At 45.8% G+C, this 18233-nt stretch overlaps 1 protein-coding gene across 1 annotated transcript in view; it reads right to left on the bottom strand.

Annotated features, from left to right (window-relative positions):
- Positions 1 to 16587, bottom strand: part of NT5DC4 (5'-nucleotidase domain containing 4) — a 37087-nt gene extending 20500 nt beyond the window's left edge. Inside the window, exon 1 of the mRNA XM_070573621.1 lies at positions 16459 to 16587. The gene's annotated coding sequence lies outside the window, so the exon portion shown is untranslated. The remainder of the gene's footprint in view (positions 1 to 16458) is intronic.
- Positions 16588 to 18233: the final 1646 nt, after the last annotated feature.

Genomic DNA, 18233 nt, shown 5'->3' with positions numbered 1-18233 from the left:
TGATTAAGGGTATAAGGACGTTCTTCGTACTATGCTTTATCTTTATAACTTTTCATAAACTTGAAATTACTTCCAAATTAAATTTTTTTAAATAGAAGGTCTGTGTCCCAGGGCTGCCACATTTCCATCTTAGAGCGCTCTCTTCTCCTCCCACCTTCCTGTGAGCTCCCAGCTTGGCACCTCCCTCCCATTCACTGAGGGCTGGAGGGGAAACAAGACCAGCCAGCCTTCCTCTTGATTCTTACATCTCAACTGTGTCTTTTTAAAAAGTGTCCAAGCCCGGCACGTGCTTGCTTTGTTCCAGTGACTGCCTGACACTCAGAGAGGTTGTCAGATCAGGGGTGCCCAGCGGGCCAGGCGCCAGGTGTGGGGGTGCCCCTGCCACCCCTCACCTGTGCCCCTCCACCTTCAGTTGGAGGCATTGGTCCAGATCACACAGCTGGTCCACAGCTGCCTCAGCAACACGGGACCTGCAGCCTGGGACTTGAGGGGACCTCCATTCCCCTGAGCTTGGAGAAACTCTCTTGAGGCCACCGGAAACTTCTAGACAGGGACTTCCTTGCATGAGGGCGGCTGGTACAGGGGGATTGAGATGGGGACCAGAGCTTTTTAACACAGGGGAGTTTTGGATAAGGTCTTTAAGGAAATGTAGGATTTTTAATAATTTAAAGGAAAAAGGAATTTCATGCAACCAGCAATGATCCCAGTGCTGAGGGGCATAAAGGAAACTGGCCCACAGGGGAGAGCAGAGGCTGGGACCTCCTCTGGGGCAGTGGCCATCAGAGCCGGCAGCTGTCTCCTCCCCTCTGATGTGGCCGCACTGGCAAAGGGCACGTCCTGGGGAGAATGGAGAGGGACTGAGACCAGAGGGTGAACCTCGCTTGCTGGAAAGACCTGGGGCTGAGTCAGGGCCAACGAGCACCAAGGCCCAGATACAATTCTGCCTCATCCAGGGCAAAGGGAGGCCCCTTCATGGGTGGGGGACCGTGGAGGGACAGATTTGGGGCGGGAGGTTAGGAAGCATCCAAGAACCTGTCTCTCCTTCCATCAAAATAAGGGAAGTTGCTGGGAGTTTATGGTGTGTGGTGACTACATGTGTGCATGTGTGAGAGTGTGGGTGGGTGGGTGTGTGTGGGTATCAGTGTGTGTGCATATGTGCGTGAGTGTGAGTATGTTGTGAGTGTGCTGGCATGCTGGGACCAGGGCCTGGCAGCGGGCATGCCAGTCACTGATGCCCATGCTCAGCCTGGAGCACTTGGGAGCCCGCAGTTCCTGGGGGGGTGGGAAGGGAGCAGGGCAGAAATGCTGCCCACACAGCCCCTCCTGACTGTCCTACAAGAGCACAGGGTGGGGGCAGAGGAGACCAGCGGCCAAGGCTCCCGTATGTGACACCAATGCAAGGTTCTTTGGGAACCCTCTTTTAGGGAAAATTGGCCCCTGAGGGAGTGAGGCCTCATATACCCCTAAACTGGAAAACCAAGGGTTCCCCAGCTCAGCAGCTGTGCAGCTCTGGTGGGTCACGGGACCCCAGGGAAAGCTGTGAGGATGGCAGGAGGTGGAGGGTGTAAGAGGTGTGGGAGACAGTTCTGTCCTGTCCTTGAGTACTGTGTCACACGCCGAGGGGAAGGTGCTCCAGTCAGGTTGAAGGCAGGAACTGCAGGAGGCCTAGGGCTGGGAGGAAAGGCATCCAAGGCCAGCCAGACCCATTCAGCCCCTGCTGAGGCCTGGCTAGGGGAGGGCTTGAGAGCCAAAGCTGGGGGTTGGTACCCCCCACAACGGGAAGCCACAACTCCCCTCGCTGCAACCTTAAGAGTCAGGAGGCAGCTACATACCAGGGTGTGGGCAAGGTGAAGACAGGTCAGAACAGAGGGTCCCAAGCAAAGGGAGGCTGTGCGGGACTTAGACATCGTGCATATTTCGGTCGTCTTCTGCACATAAATCGATCTAGTCAGACACCATGTGTTCATTAAGCATCACCTCATGCCAAGCCTATGCCAGTAGCTGAGTTTAAACTGTGAAGAAAGATGTGTGACCTGCCCTTGAGTTGCTCACAGTCCAAGGAGAGAGACAACACGCATTAGTAGGAAACAGCAAAGAGAAACCCACGTCCTTGGGAACCCGGGGAGGTCAGAGAAGTCTCCCTGGAGGAGGAAGCCTTAAAGGGTGAGTCCGATTCAGCCAGGCAAGGGCTGCCACCATGGTTCCGAGAGGCAGCCTGGTGAGTGTGCGGGAGTCACAGGCAGACGGGCCTGGCCGAGGGGTGAGCACATGGTTGGGAGTGCAGCGAAGGGGCATACCGACAGGCTAGGACTTTCTCTTGGAGGTGATGGGTCACATTTGAAGGGTTGTAAGAAAAGAGTGACCAAGTCCTGTGTGCAGCAGGGGGTCGATCTCCCTGGCCCAGGGCAGAGGAGGACACATTGGAGGGAGTCAGCCGGGAGGCAGAGGCCAGTTCCAAGGCTGGTGCAGTGACTCAGGCAAGGGATGCTGAGCACCAAACCAGCCCTCAGTGGGAGCGAGGTTGGCGAGGGAGAGGCTGGAGAAATATTTAGGAAATAAACCAGGTCAGCTTGCCTACTGATCGGTGATGAGAGCGAGGGAGAGGAAGCGTAGGGATGGAACCCCCTTTGTCTATGCTGAGGCGGGCCGCACCACTCCTGGGGAGGAGCAGAGGAGGGAGATGAGCTTCCACTGGGGTGCAGAAGGTGAAATGGAGGAACCAGAGAGACCGTCAGGTAAGAGGCTTCAAGCCGGGACTGGAGATGAGATTCGTGAGTTGTTGACATGCGTTTGGATGAGAAGGGGTGACAGAGCCTGGGAAGCTGTACCGGATGTAAGCTCGATGGATGATTCGAGGATAGGACAGTGACAATGTGGTAAGGACAAGAGTGAACTAACCCAGGGTGCTGGGAGCCGTGTTAGGTGGCAGGGAAGAAATATGGAGGGAGGAAGATGTCACTCCCACGGGGCTGAAGTGAAGAGACACTGACATGGGATGTTCAGCTCCTACTAGAATATTCCTTCACAGCCCTGGGGCTTTGGGGCAAAATTTAAAAGCAGGGCAACAGGATAGCTGTATTTCACCAAAAACAGGCCTTTGTAGGAACAGGGACTGTTCTTGCCCTCAGCGCTGCTGCAGTGAGAATCCCGTCAACCACAGGAACTAGGAAACCAGGAGGACAGCGCAGCCCCACCCCCGTGTTGGCTGCGAAGACTCGGAAATGGCACAGCCAGGCAGCCTCACCCCTGCCAGTGACCCTGGGCTTTGGGGCTTCCAGGGACAGCTCTTCCCCTCAATGGCCATGTGTGGGTGTGGCTTCCTTCGTGTGCTCTCCTGGTGACACCATGGGTGGACTAATGCCATATCAGGCCTCACAGGCCACAGCTGTGGAGCCTCCATGAGGGAGGCACCTGATGGGCCCTGGACCCTGAATTCCAGCGGGCCAGGAACTCTCACCTGCTTGGACTCTGTCTCCCAGACCCACAGATGCTCACAGGACAGTGTCCTAGACAGTACTTCTCAAACTTTAATGTGCACGTGACTCACCCAGGGGAGTCTGGCTAAAATGTAGGTTCTGCCTCAGCAGGTCTGGGGTGGGGCCTGAGATTCGGCATTTCTAACAAGTGCCCACATCATCCTGGGCGTGAGGCTGGTCGGCACCACATCTAAGTGGCAAGGGTGGAGCGTCAGTTTGCACAGTGAATCACCCGGGAAGCTATGAAACCTCGCGATGCGTGAGAATCAGCCAGGCAAGTGCGGGGCGGGGCATTCCAGGAGGGCCAAGGCCAGTGCTGAGTGACAGACCGGCAGATGGACCCCTCCTCCCTGAGAGTCCCATGTAACTGGCCCAGAGCGGGACCTGGGCGTTCTTTGCTGCCCGGGTGATTCTAATATACAATAAAGCTTCAAGACTTTACCTTTAAAAAGACGTTTGACGAATCAAGCCAGTGCTAGATCTAGCGGGTACTCGTGGAGCCTGAGGACTACCTTATGCCAGGCCTTGGGAATCTCATCCCTCATGGAAACATCCAGCATTAATAGAGAACTGACTGTGTCCTTAATTCATTTCTCACTTGATTGGCACCTTGGCCCTGTGGTGAGGACATTATTACTAGTATTGTCATCCTCTTCTCTTTCTAAAGAAGGAAACACTGAGCTGGGTTAGGACGTACTCTAGAGTCCTCTGTCACTCCCTAGGGCCTTCACCTTTCCTTTCATTGCCCCTGCTCAGAAAGCCCTGCCACCACCACAAACACTTCCACCCCCATCTTCCTAGGATGAATTGGGGGAAAACATCCCCTTCCTGCTGTTTTCCCCGCAGGGTGCTCTGGAGTCTCAGTCAACATGCCACCCCAGTTTGAGGGGGCAGTGGAGGGAGACAGTCACCTCCTTTCTGGGGTCATTGGTCCCTCTTCCACTTGGCCCAGTAGCCAGATGGAGGGCAGGGGTTAGAACAGAAATTCCCAGCAGCTGCAACGGGCCAGGAGCTCAGCCCAAGGTGGAAAGGAGTGGAGAGCAGGAGGGGAGGGTCTGATTCGAGATGTTTTTATTGGGCGTGTAAATCCTCTGCAAGCCTGGCTGGGTTCCATGTCTCTTGTTGAATCAGGTAGGACTTGTCAGAGAGGATGGGACCTGTGCCTGTCTTAGGGGCCACATTCCTAGAATGACCACCACCCCCTCCCCAAACACAGCGTTTACAGTCATCAACCACTCCCCAGAGGGGAATGAAGCTTCCCTTTAGAAAACTAGTTGGCTCATGCAGATCCAGTCATGAAAATGTCCGCTTCCTTTGAACCATCTATTTCCAAGACTTTGTCCTTAAAGAAGTCATATAGAAAATACAAAAAGCTAAATGCAAGCAGACGATTCATGAAAAAGCATAGGCCACTTCAATGCCCAACTAGAGAAGAGCATATGTGTTATTTTTAAACTATTATACAAACTTTGCTAATTGTGGTTAAGAAAATGAACTCAAAAACTGCTTAAGATATAATGCCATGTGTGGGGGAAAAAAGGCAGTGCACAAAATTGTGTTTGCAATAGCGTATCAACCATTTACAAAATGCATATACAAAAGAACTGGAGAAAATAACTTAAAATAAGCAGCAGCTTAATGTGCATATAAATCACCCAAGGGTCTAGTTAAATGCAGGATTATATTTAATTTCTTGTCTTTAGTATCTAAGTTTTCTGACATGTGGTTCAATAATGAAAATTAAACTACATGAGATGACATAGAAACTTTAAGAAATGTTTATGCTAAATGAAAATAGTAGAATACAAAATGATATATACATTAATATTCATTTTTTTTAAAGATTTTATTTTTTTCCTTTTTCTCCCCAAAGCCCGCCGGTACATAGTTGTATATTCTTCATTGTGGGTCCTTCTAGTTGTGGCATGTGGGACGCTGCCTCAGCGTGGTTTGATGAGTAGTGCCATGTCCACGCCCAGGATTCGAACCAACGAAACACTGGGCTGCCTGCAGCGGAGCATGCGAACTTAACCACTCGGCCACGGGGCCAGCCCCCATTAATATTCATTTTTTAAAATAAAACTGGCTTTTTGCATTTCAGGAGTGCCTGCCCTGAGCCAGGTACCAGGCATTAAGCAATGAGCCCATCAGCACTCACTGTACCACCCACCGCAGAAGCCAACACCTGGCACCCGTGTCCTGAGCACAGCACGGCCCGGCCCACGAGATACAGAGGCAGCCAGCCAGAGGGACAGGGGAGTGCATCTGTTGGGGTGAGGGTAGTTATAAGAGGTGATGCCCACCAGCCTCTTTTGGGCTCTTCCTGGGCAGACTACGTGGAGAAGAATTCCTGGCAAAGCAACCACAGCTGTGAAAGGAAGAAGGCGTGTAATGAGCCCACAACTGTTCCCAGAGGACCCACAGCGGGTGGGAGAGGGGAGCAAGGCCAGATCAGGAAAGGTCTTATTAAAGACCTTGACTTTGACCTTGCAGGTGGCGGGGAACCCTGGCAGCATTTTGAGCAAGAGGAGGATACAATCCATCTTGTTTTTAAAGCTAAGTTACTGCAATAGCCCAGGTGGGAGCTGTCAAGCACTTGAATTAATGGAACTTGGAGAGGGGAGGGCTGGCCAGGGAGTCATTGGGTTAATCAAGACTGGAGACTGATTAACCGGAGGAGATCTGGAGAGGAATGAGGCTGAGATGCTGAGGCGCTGGTGGACTACGGGGCCACCAACCCCAGGGATGCCAGCAGAAGGGAAGCGGCTTGTTGGGAGGGCAAAAACACCATTCATGAGCTGGGGAGAGAGTTCCAGCCCCATAATCCCTAAGCTGAAACCCTTGGGGCCAGATATATTTCAGAATTCAATATTTTCTAAGTTTAAGAAGGCAATACATGATTTACTATATATATGCATGATCACACCCTTGGTGAGACCTGGGGCAACAGCCCTTAAGCAAACACATTGGCATTCCTGCAGCCAACACATGAATATTCATTCACACGAAGTGGGTACATAAAGACAAGAAACAACCTCGCATCAGGACCATCAAGACTTGCCACCAAATGAGTCTGGAAAATCCCTTTGGGTTTGGGATCTGGGATTGAGGGTGAGGGATGTTGCATCAGCGTCTGTGGGAGCTGAAGACCCAGCAGTAGGAGGGCCCTTCAGAGGGACAGGAGTAAAGAGAGCTGAGGACACAGCCCCAGAAACAACCACGTAGGGACAGACAGGACAGGATCCAGCAAAGGAGGCTGAGAGGAAGCAGCCAGATTTGCAGGAGACAAGTTAAAGAGAGGGCTGTCCTCAAAGCCATGGGAGGAAAGAGGAAGCCGTGAGTAGGGACAGTGCTGCAGAAAGGCCAAGTCAGAGAATGCCCAAATGTTCCCTACATATGACAGCAGGTGTGTCATAGGAGATCTTGACCAGTGGGACATCAGTGGCAAGATGGGGCAGCAGCTGAGTGGCAGCAGAGGGCAGGGAGGTGGGAGCAGTATGTGAAAGGCTCCCCTTGCAGGGGTCTTGGCCAAAAAAGAACTGAGATTGGGCTACAGTAGCCGGATTGATGAACAAGAAAACCTGGGGGGACTGCAGGACCAGGGGTCTCAATGAATGACAAAGAGGGTGAAGGAAGGAAAGTGGGTTAAAGAGATGATGTACGTCCATGGAAAGACATGCATAAGAATGTTAGTGGCATCTTTATTCAAAATAAGCCCAAAGTGGAAACAACCCAAATGTCCATCAGCAACCCAATGGATAAGTCTATGGTGACAAAGCCATCCAATGGAATTAGCAAGGAAGAAGAATGAACTATGCTACCTAAAATAACATGGGTGAATCCTACAGACACAATATTGAGCATGCGAATTCACGCACTTTACTGTATGTACATACACCTCAAGGAAAAAGAATTAGAGATGATGGAGTTTAAGGTTTCAGATGTGGAGCCATCTGGGGAAGGCAAGGCCAAGTGTTCCCTTGCACTGTGGGGCTGAAGCAGAACCAAGCGAGGCTGATGGAGTGTGAGAGGGGAGGCAGCCGTGTGCCCTATGGATGTAGAAGGCACTCAGTAGTTTACATAGATAATTGTAAAACAGCTACGAAAACCATTTTTGAAAATGGATGATGTTGTACTAGTTTATTCACAGGTTCTGTTCCAACAAGGCTGCCAGTCCCAGCTGTCCCTTCCTAACTGTCCCCAGTTCTGCCCCCCAACTCTATTGCAGCTTCTGCTGGGCAACCCTGTGGACACTGCCCATCCCCCATTCCGTCACACACACCACACACCCTCACCAGGGCCAAACCCAGATAAAGCTTTTAGTGAAATGGTATGAGGGGAGTGGCCCTTGCTGTCTGCCTGAAAGCTGAGGCCCTGTTTAGGGTCAGGCTGGTAGTGCCTGGCTGTTTTGTCCTTTGGATTGAATTCCCTCCCAGGAGACCCCGGCTCTCATGCAAATGAGACTTCTGAGAATTCTCCCTCTCCGCCTCGGGCTCACCAGCCACTTCAGGGCCAGCATTTAGGCCACACAAGCAAACGAGAAGGCCTCAGGGGACAATGAACAATAGCTGCCTGGCATAGCAGCTATTATTATCCAAAATTGTTATCAACCGAAAATGGTTAGAATGTTTACTTCCTGAGGGTTAATGTTCTCTTCAATAAAATAGCTAGGTCCATATTAACTTTTAAAGACGCTATGTTAGAGGGCCTGAGGGTGGCGGCTCTATCAGGGTGACAGTTCACACATTTCTCAAATTCAGACGAAGCTAAATGCAGGCAGAAGCGCAGGGCTGGCCCGTGAGGCTCAGAGATCCAGACGAGGCGCGTCTCCTGGGGGTTCTGGGCAGCACAAGCTAAGCCCTGTGCTAAGATTCTAGGTCGGCAGGAGAGTGACCTAATTAAACACACAGGCTTATTCTTAGACAAGGAGCCCCAATTAAGGCCCCTGGGCAGCCACAGCGCGAAGGCATGGCCCTGGAGGTGACCAGAATAATTCTTATTTTTAAACAGCAGTTACTTACTTCTGATTATAAAAGTAGTACATATTCATCATAGGATGTTTGGAAAATATAGAAAGTACAGAAAAGAAAATGCTACCCAGAGATAACCACTATTTTTGCTTATTTCCTCACGGTCTTTTTTTTATACATATTTACACATTTGACACTCGGGAAATATTTATTCACATAATGTAAGTGAAAAAAGACACAAAATCATAAACAGCCCTATCCCAAATTTGTTATAGAAATTAGAATTGCCATATGGATATAGTTCTGCATCCTGTTTATTTCACTCAGTATTAAAACACAAACATCTCCCTCATCTCATTAAATACTCAGCTTCTTGATTTTTGATGGCTGCATAGTATCCATCATATAGAATAATGTATCAACTATTTCCCTGTGATGGGGCATTTATGTTGTTTCCAATTTTTCAAATAACTCTGCAGTGAATCTCCCTGTATATCTCTGATTATTTTCTTGGGCTGGATTTCCAGAAGTAAACATTGTTTAGAACTATATTATACATTGCCAAATGGCCTTCTGAACATTTGAAGCAATTGGGACTGCCACTTCAAAGTATGGGATATTGTAGTGCCTGTGATATATCTTGACTCCTGTAATAACAACCAGAACTTCTTTATCAATTGGTAGAAGGCCCAGATCAAACGTAGAGGCCACTGTTAGCAGGCGTCAGTTGCCCAGAGCCATCTGAACACAGCCCCAGCATTAGTCAGCTTTCACTGGGTTAGCTGCTATAACAAACGATCCTAGAATTTTAGGGCCTTACAACAAGCAGTTTCTCTCTCACCCACGTTGCTCTTAAGGTATGAGTCTGGGGCCGGCCCAGTGGTGCAGCAGTTAAGTGCACACGTTCTGCTTCTGCGGCCTGGGGTTCACCAGTTCGGATGTGGACATGGCACCGCTTGGCAAGCCATGCTGTGGCAGGCATCCCACATATAAAGTAGAGGAAGATGGGCACAGATGTTAGCTCAGGGCCAGTCTTCCTCAGTCAAAAGAAGAAGAGTGGCAGCAGTTAGCTCAGGGCTAATCTTCCTCAAAAAAAAAAAAAAGATGTGGGTCAACTGTGGCTTTCCGCCACGTGTCTTCCTGTTTGGGGACCTAGGCTGAAGGAACAACCCCTGTCTCCATTCTCAGGGCCAAGGACAAAGAGACAGAGCAGAAGCTCACCCTGGCTCTGAAGGCTGTGACTTAGACATGGCAGGTGGCAGTCCCACTCACATCCGTCGGCCCAGGGAGGTCACGGGGCCAAGCCTGATGCCAACAAGGGGAGGGAATACACTCCTCCCACAGGGACGCATCGAATGTCACATTCAGGGGTACAAAATCCTGTACAGGGTGGACAGAAAATAACTGGGAACAAGAGTACAACCAAACACAGCTAAGAGCCCTCAGAGACAATGCTTAGTGTTCATCGTCACATCCTGGTACTGACCCTGACGTCGGGAATGTTGGGCAACCAGAATCCCTCCTCATCCTGGAAAGTCCCCTGTCCTAGAAGCCTTCTCCAGTGGCTGATGAAGGGGGTCACCTGAGTTGGCCCTTTGTGCAAATACAAGAAAAAATATATATGTTTGTGTGTGTGAGTGTCTATTTATGTACATATATTTATAAATAGCTCCATTAAAAATAGTAAAGATACATTGTTAAATTTTTAAAAAGAAAAGCTTTGTATATAACAGGCCACCATTTATTTTTTAAAAAGAGAGAATACATATGCATAATGCATATAACTTATGCTTATATATGCATAAAGTATTTCCAAAAAATCAATAAGAAGCTGGTAACTGGTTATTTTAGGAAAGCGAACTGAGAGACTGATGGTGGAGAGGAGAGGCTTGCTTTTCACTCTATACTCTTTTTTTACGGTTCGAATTTTTTTTCCTTGTAAACGTTTATATTGCCTTCTCCAAAAAAAATGTTTTTAATTAAAAAATTTTAAAACGTCCTTTCTCAATCCCTTCTCACTCATGTCACACAGTCTCCTTGTCTATCCCTCCTCCACTGTTCCCACACTGGGACATGCCCTGACTTCCATACCTAGAGCCTTAGAAAGAAGAGCTTCCAGAAAGCACTGGAAAACCCAAGACGAACAAATAGCAACAGTTACAAAGCAAAAAAAAGCTCATACTCCAGCAGGCCAGGCCACAGCACACGGCTGTGCAGTTCATGCTTGTTACCACCTGCCAGATAAGCCCCTTCGAGGAAGGTGAGATCTCAAGATAGAGCTGAACTTATCTTGCATGAGTCAGGAGTCTTGCTCTCGTGAGGGAGGCGGAGAGACAGGGAGAAAATGAGGAGACAACAACTCCTGACCAGAAAAAAAATAAATAAATAAATAAAAATGGAAAGAAAGAAAGAAAGAAAAAGAAGAGACAGAGAGAAAGCAGCAACAAGAGCAAAGGAGGCCAGTGATGCCCCCAACACAAGGCACTCTAAAGATGGGGCCGCCCACTGTGCCGCTGGCTGCCAAGACGCCTCCTCTGTCTTCCTCTATCCCCACGTCCACTCCAAATCTTCAGAAAGCCTCCCATACCCCACATGCTTAGTGCGAGCAGCTCCCTTTGTAGAAACCTAAAGGGCTGGCATTTACCATCTGGATGCACGGAACGAGGACAGCACCCACGGGAGCAGCAGCTGAAGTCAGAGATAATAGGAGAACATCACCGCCAGAGAAACGGTGGGGATCCCAGGGTGTACTTCGGATTTCTACAGGGATGGGATCTGGAGTTTAAGCTTATGTCTAGATAAGCCTGGAGCCCTCAGTGATCATCGTGTTACACAAGCAAAAGTGCTGACTGCAGAATGCCCCTGTGTAAGTGGTGGCGGTAAGGGCGGTCTACACCATAGGGAACCTGCCACAGGGCTTGTCAGGGGAAGGTCACATTCTCAGGGGCCTTCTCCCCACCCTGGCAAGACCCAAAAGGCCCTGGAGAAGTGCATATTCACAGCACACTTGCACAGGACACTGTGTCACTGAGTCACTGACCTAGGACACGTTTCTTTGGTTACCTGCTTAAGCTCTTGGCATGGGAGCCACATACAGCTGGACTAGCACAAGCTCCTGGGCTCGCTAGTGTGTCCCACAGAACCTGAGATCAACAAGGTGTTACTAGAGTTCCATGCAGCAAAGGGGACATAATTAAATAAACTTGGGAAACACTGCAATAGACAGGACTTGTGATTGCAAGACTTCTCAGAGCTTTAATGTTCTGATATGTATAATGAGCCCCAAAGGGGGAAATACAGTAGAGAATGTTACTCAAACTCCTTTGAGCACGGAATCTTTTAGATTCCAATCTTCAGAACAGTATCCCAGAGCAGAGTTCCAAGGAACACACTTTGGGAAATGCAGCCTCAAGTTTTTCCCAGGTCAGCAGGCAGCAGTCAGGCAGCCTATTGACAGCAGAACTTCTCAGAACAGGGGTGCTTTGACTTGGCTATTACACTCCAACCAGCGCCAATTTCAAACTGGAAATACATTGGCCAGGTTTGCCACACACATCCTGCGCTCTGTGCATCCTGCAGGTTCGGTTTAGCCAAAAGTACAGTCAGAGTCTACACCCCAACCTGCTAACTGTCAAGATCAAAGAGGACTAGGATTAAGGTAGGGGAGAACATTCACATCCTACTTTATACATTTCCATATTGTTCTTTTTAAAAAATAACAAACATGTATTTCTTTTAAAATTTATACATATATAGTGGACTTGGCCCCTCAGGCAGACTCAAGGGAGCTTGGATCCTACCTGTCTTGTTGAATACTGTCTCCCCTGAGTCTACAGTGATCAGCACATAGTAGGTCCTCATTAAATGTTCATCGAATGAATCAAGCTGTGAGAAGGTGGAGACAGTAGCTACTGTAGGAAAGAAGGCAAAGACTGAAAACCTACTCAAGGACAAGGAAAAATTTGGTTCAAGCATTTAAAAATGAAGTTAAAAACATTTCTCTAATGTTTTAAAGTGATATATTAGAAAGCAACGATATTGAAAAACAATATCAAGTGGCCAGCCCAGTGGCATAGTAATTAAGTTCACATGCTCTGCTTTGGCAGCCTGGGGTTTGCCAGTTTGGATCCTGGGCACAGACCTACACGCTGTTCAAGCCACGCTTTGGTGGCGACCCACATATGAAAAAATAGAGGAAGATGGCCAGAGATGTTAACTGGAGGACAGTCTTCCTCAAGCACAAAGAGGAAGATTGGCAACAGACGTTAGCTCAGAACCATCCTTCCTCACCAAAAAAAAAAGAAAAGAAAAGATAAGAAAAACAATTTCAAGAGAATGACATGACAAGCCACCGACTAAGAGAAAATATTTGTAAAAGACACATCTGATAAAGGACTGTTATCCAAAATACACAAAGAACTCTTAAAACTCAACAATAAGAAAACAAGCAACCCAATTAAAAATGGGCAAAAGACCTGAACAGACACTTCACCAAAGAAGGTATACAATGGCAGGTAAGTATATGAGAAGATGCTCAACATCATATGTCATTAAGGAACCGCAAATTAAAACAACGAGATACCACTACACACCAATTAGAATGGCCAAAATCCAACACACTGACAACACCAAATGTCGATGAGGAGGTGCAGCAGCAGGAACTCTCATTCATTGCTGGTGGAAATGAAAAAGGGCGCAGCTGCTTTAGAAGACAATTTGTCAGCTTCTTATAAATCTAAACATATTCTTACCATACGATCCAGCAATTATGCTCCTTGGTATTTGCCCAGATGAACTGAAAACTATGTCTACAGAAAAACATGCACACGGATGTTTACAGCAACTTTATTTATAATTCCAAAACTTGGAAGCAACCAGGATGTCAGTCAGTAAGTGAATGGACAGGCAGACCACGGTGTATCCAGACAGCGGAATATGATTCAGTGCTAAAAAGAAATGCACTATGAAGCCATGAGAAGACTTGGAGGAATGCATATTATTAAGTGAAAGAAGCCAATCTGAAAATGCTACATATTATATAATTCCAACTAAAGACATTCTGGAAAAGGCAAAACTATGGAAACAGTAAAAACATCAAGGGTTGCCAGGGATTAAGGGGGAAAGAAGGATGAACAGGCAGAACACAGAGGATTTTTAGGGCTCCCAAAACATTCTGTATTATACCATAATGGTGGATACAAGTCATTATATATTTGTCAAAACCCATATAATGTACACCACCAAGAGTGAACCCTAATGTAAACCATGCACTTTAGATAATGATGATGTGTCAGTGCAGGTTCGTTAGTAGTAACAAATGTATGACTCTGGTGGGGCTGTTAATAGTGAGAGAGGCTGTGAGGGTTTGGGGACAAGGGGCATATGGAAACTGCACTTCTGCTCAATTTTGCTATGAACCCAAAACTGCTCCAAAAATAGTTTATTCGTTTTTTAAAAAACAATGATATTTGAAAAATTTCTGGGTAAAATGATATGATGACATCTGGAGTATGCTTTAAAATACTCCTGAAAAAAAAACAAAAACCTCTAGGTGACAGAACAATGGCAAAATGCTGATAATTATTAAAGTTGTGTAATAGGAACAGGGGGTTCTTTATACTATTCTCTACACTTTTGTGTATTTTTGAAATTTTCTTTAATAATAAGTTTTTAAAAAACAATGACTCAGGAGAAAGAAGTTACAAATAAGCAAGGTGGAAGGCAAGAACGAAAGTGTGATGCTGGATTGGCTTGGGGTTATCAGTATGAACCCATTTTTGTAAATAGATAGCTAAATAGATACAGAAATAGAATGCGTAGGTATGTATATGGGTTAATATTTCCTAGCTCCATCCACTGAGAGCTCCTAAAAGCAATGACACCCCAATAGCTATGAGCATGCCTAGCACCCAGATTTTGGTTTCTAATATCAATCTAAAATAACACTAATCAGGGATCCTTGGAGAGTGGTTGATTCCGGGATTGAGACAGAGAAAATACAAATTAGCCTGGGGCATCTTGTGCTACTAGAAAGTAAGGAAGTACTAAAAAAAACACACATGATGGGACATATTAAAAGAACACAAGAGTCAATCTGAAAGAGCTCCCAATGGCCAAAGCTGAAACAATTTGAGCAGCAAAATAAACAATAGTATTGGCTTATAAATAAAATAAATATCCAAGAATTCCTATTGATATACACAACCTTAAATAAATGAATAAATAAATAAATAAATGGAGGAGAAGAGATAGGTCTTCCTTACAGAAGAATTCCAATTAATAAAAGTAGAAGTAATGAGAGAAATAGAAAAATCACCATTAGAACCCCACAGTAGGGCCAGCCCTGCAGCCCAGTGGTTAAGTTTGCACACTCTGCTTCGGTGGCCCCGGGTTCCCCCATTCGGATCCTGGGTGTGGACCTATGCACCACTCATCAAGCCATGCTGTGGCAGCACCCCACATGGAAGAATTGGAAGGACTTACAACCAGGATATACAGCTACGTATTGGGGCTTTGGGGAGAAAAAAGGAAAAGGAGGAAGATTGGCAACAGATGTTAGCTCAGGGGCGATCTCTCTTCATCAATAAATTAATTAATTAATTAGTTAATTAATTAATTAAAAGAAAAAAGTGGAGCCACTCAAAAAAAAACCCGTCACTAACTTGAAATTTTTAATAATTTTGAAAAAGGGGCCTTGAGTTTTCATTTTGCTCTGGGCCCCATAAATTGTGTAGCTGGTCCTGGCTATAGGCAAGATCTTGAGATGAATGCTAAAATTAGTGGGTGAAAGTTTAAGGAAAAACAGGATATTTGCATAGCCTCAAAGTATCTCCTCCCAAATACTTGTTAATTCTAGGGGAGAAATAGTAACAGTACAAGGAGGAGGCAAACATTATCTTAACCAAATGATCAAAGTTAATATCATGTACCCCACGTGATGCACTGAGAAAGACACGTCACTTCTGGATTATTCTTCCCCCAAATCCATAACTTTAATCTAATCATGAGAAACTTTTAGACATTCTCAAATTGGGGGATATTCTACAAAATATCTAACCCTTACTGTTAAAAATTGTCAAAGCCATGAATGAGAAGAAAAGACTGGGAAACTGTCACAGATGAGAGAAGATTAAGAAGATACGACAACTGAAATATAATAATGTGCACCTGAAATTCACACGTTATAAACCAATGTGACCTCAATAAAATAATTTTTTAAAAAAGAAGAAGATATGACAGCTAAACACAAAAAGGGATCCTGGATTTTATCCTAGAACAGAGGAAGAACATTAGGTGAAAAGCTAGGGAAACCCAAATAAAATCTACAGATTAGCTAATATTATTCAGTCAATATTAATTTCCTGGTTTCAGTAATTGTACTAGAAATGTGAAGGATGCTAATGTTAGGGGAAGCTGGAAGAAGTGTATAAGGGAGCTTTCTATTATCTTTGTTACTTCTTTAAGTCTAAGACTATCTCAAAATTAAAAAAAAAATTTTAAAGCAATGACAACAGAAAAACAACTGTGAAATACAAAATGCAAAACCAAAAGACATGTGAGAAGCTGCAGGGAAAGAGGCTTGTAACTCATGTTACAGATTAAGAACCCAGTAAGAAAAAAATAGTACAAATAATTCAAAGAAAAGAAATACAAACGGCTCTTAAATGTATAAATAAGATCATCAAACTCACTCATAAGAGAAGTGCAAATTAAAACTACAGATACCAATTTTCACCTATCAGATTGGCAAAAACCCAACAAGTTGATAACACATGCTGTTGGTGAGGCTGTGGAGAAACAGGAACTTTCACACGTTCTTTGTGATAGTGTAAATTGGTACAACCCCTTTGGGAAGGCTGTTCGGCAGCATCTGTCAAAATTAAGGTAAATCCTCTGACACAGCAATTCCACTTTTATACTTCGGATTGACTTGTACATCCAAAATGACCACAGGTACAAGTATGCTCATTGCAACACTGTTTATAATAGTAAAACAAATAGTATATACTTACCAATAGGGGGCTGGTTCGATAAATAAGGTCCCTCCGTAATGAATTCTTATAAATGCAGCTGTAATAAAGAATGAGGAAGCTCTCCAGCTACTCATAAGGAAAAATCTCCACAGTATACCAAAAAAAAAAAAAAAAGCTTGCAGAACAAATATATGCACTACATTCTGTGTAAAAAAGAGATGGATAGGAATCTATATATATTCGTATTTTCTTGTATTTGCATAAAGAAATTCTGGAAGAATATGTAAGAAACTAAAAACAGCATTTCAGAAGACAGGGAAGGTGGTAGGAACTAGCAATGGGGAATGAGGGAGAAAGAGACTTTTCACAGTGCACTGGCTCATATTTTTGGGTTGTGAGCCATGTAAATGTATTACTTATTCAAAAAATTAAAAACTACATGGAAATCATCGTATAAAAGCTGTGTGATTACAACCGAAAACAAAATTGTACCCTGAGCACAAAAGTCATTCCTTAGAATGAAACATGTATTTTTAACTTTGTATTGACAAGACAAAAATCACGCATGGGACTCAAACATGAGATAATTTAAGTTACACAAACATGCAAAATGCGGGAGGAATAAGGTGACGTGAATTAAAGGAAAATGATGAATATACCCAGTAGTTGGATGCTCGAGAACCAGCTGAACCAACAAACGAGAAATTGTAATGTACATTTTATTTTCATTTCTGTTATGTCACTATGGAAAAAGACAAGTTTTTGTTTGTCTGTTAAGTATAAGAAAAAAAAGAAAGAAGGAAGGAAGGTGGTGGGGGAGGAAAAAGGGAGGGTGAGAGGTAGGATCAATGAGCCCATTGGTAGGAATGCAAATTGGTGCATCGTTTTTGCAGGGCAATTTTGCAATATCTATCAACACTAACACACATGCCCTTAGACCCAGAAATCCCCTTCCTGGGAGTTCACCCAACAGATATATTCCCACAGCTATATAAAAGATAATTAATGTGTCACATAAAGATATTTACTGCAGCATACTTTACAGATAAGAAGATCCATGTTCAGAAAGTTCAAATACCTTGCGTAAGGTTGCTTGGTATTAAGTGGGGAGCTGGATCTCAAATCCAGACTTTCTGATTTTTCTTTTTTCTTAAAACAACTGTGTCTCATCCTCTTGTGCTTGCTCTTTGCTAGGTCTTAATGATAAATTCAAATGACAGTATCTGGATTTTAACAGGTTCAGAATTTCACTCTTTTCATTTTCACAAGGGATCCAAAGATCCTGTATTACCCCAGGCTAGTGAAAGAGCTAGTGCTAAGTAGGGAGAACTTTCTGGGACCCTCAAATCACAGAATCTCAGTGCTCACCAGCTGAGCCTCAGGCCCACATTGACGCACTCATTTCCTTCCCCAGGGGCTCCCACTCTCTCTCCCAGTGACTCACTCTCTCTCCCTCTACCTTCCCTCTTCTCAGTCATGCTCATCTGCTCCCCACCCAGCCTTACCACACCAGGGCCCTCCTCTCTGCCCTCAGGGTGGCCAGAGGAAAAGTCACAGGACTGGGGAGAAATTGAGCCCCATCTCTTGGGGTTAGACGGTTCCAGCATCTAATCTAAGTGAGTCTCTGGAGCTGGAGCAAAAGTGGTTCAGGCAGGGGGAAATGTGGGAGAAAGGCCAAGGCTGGCCCTGGCCACAGCTCCCAGGTTGGGTGCAAGAGTGAGGGAGGTATGAGACGGGTCAAGAAGGCCTGAAGTGGGGATGAAGAAGCTGTAATGGTGGAGGGGCTGGGCAGGCAGCAGAGGTGGAGTGCAGAC

The sequence above is a fragment of the Equus przewalskii genome, chromosome 14, assembly GCF_037783145.1.
Source record: "Equus przewalskii isolate Varuska chromosome 14, EquPr2, whole genome shotgun sequence".
NCBI lineage: Eukaryota > Metazoa > Chordata > Mammalia > Perissodactyla > Equidae > Equus > Equus przewalskii.
The sequence above is the reverse complement of the archived record's forward strand: the minus strand, read 5'-3'. Positions and strand labels throughout refer to the sequence as shown.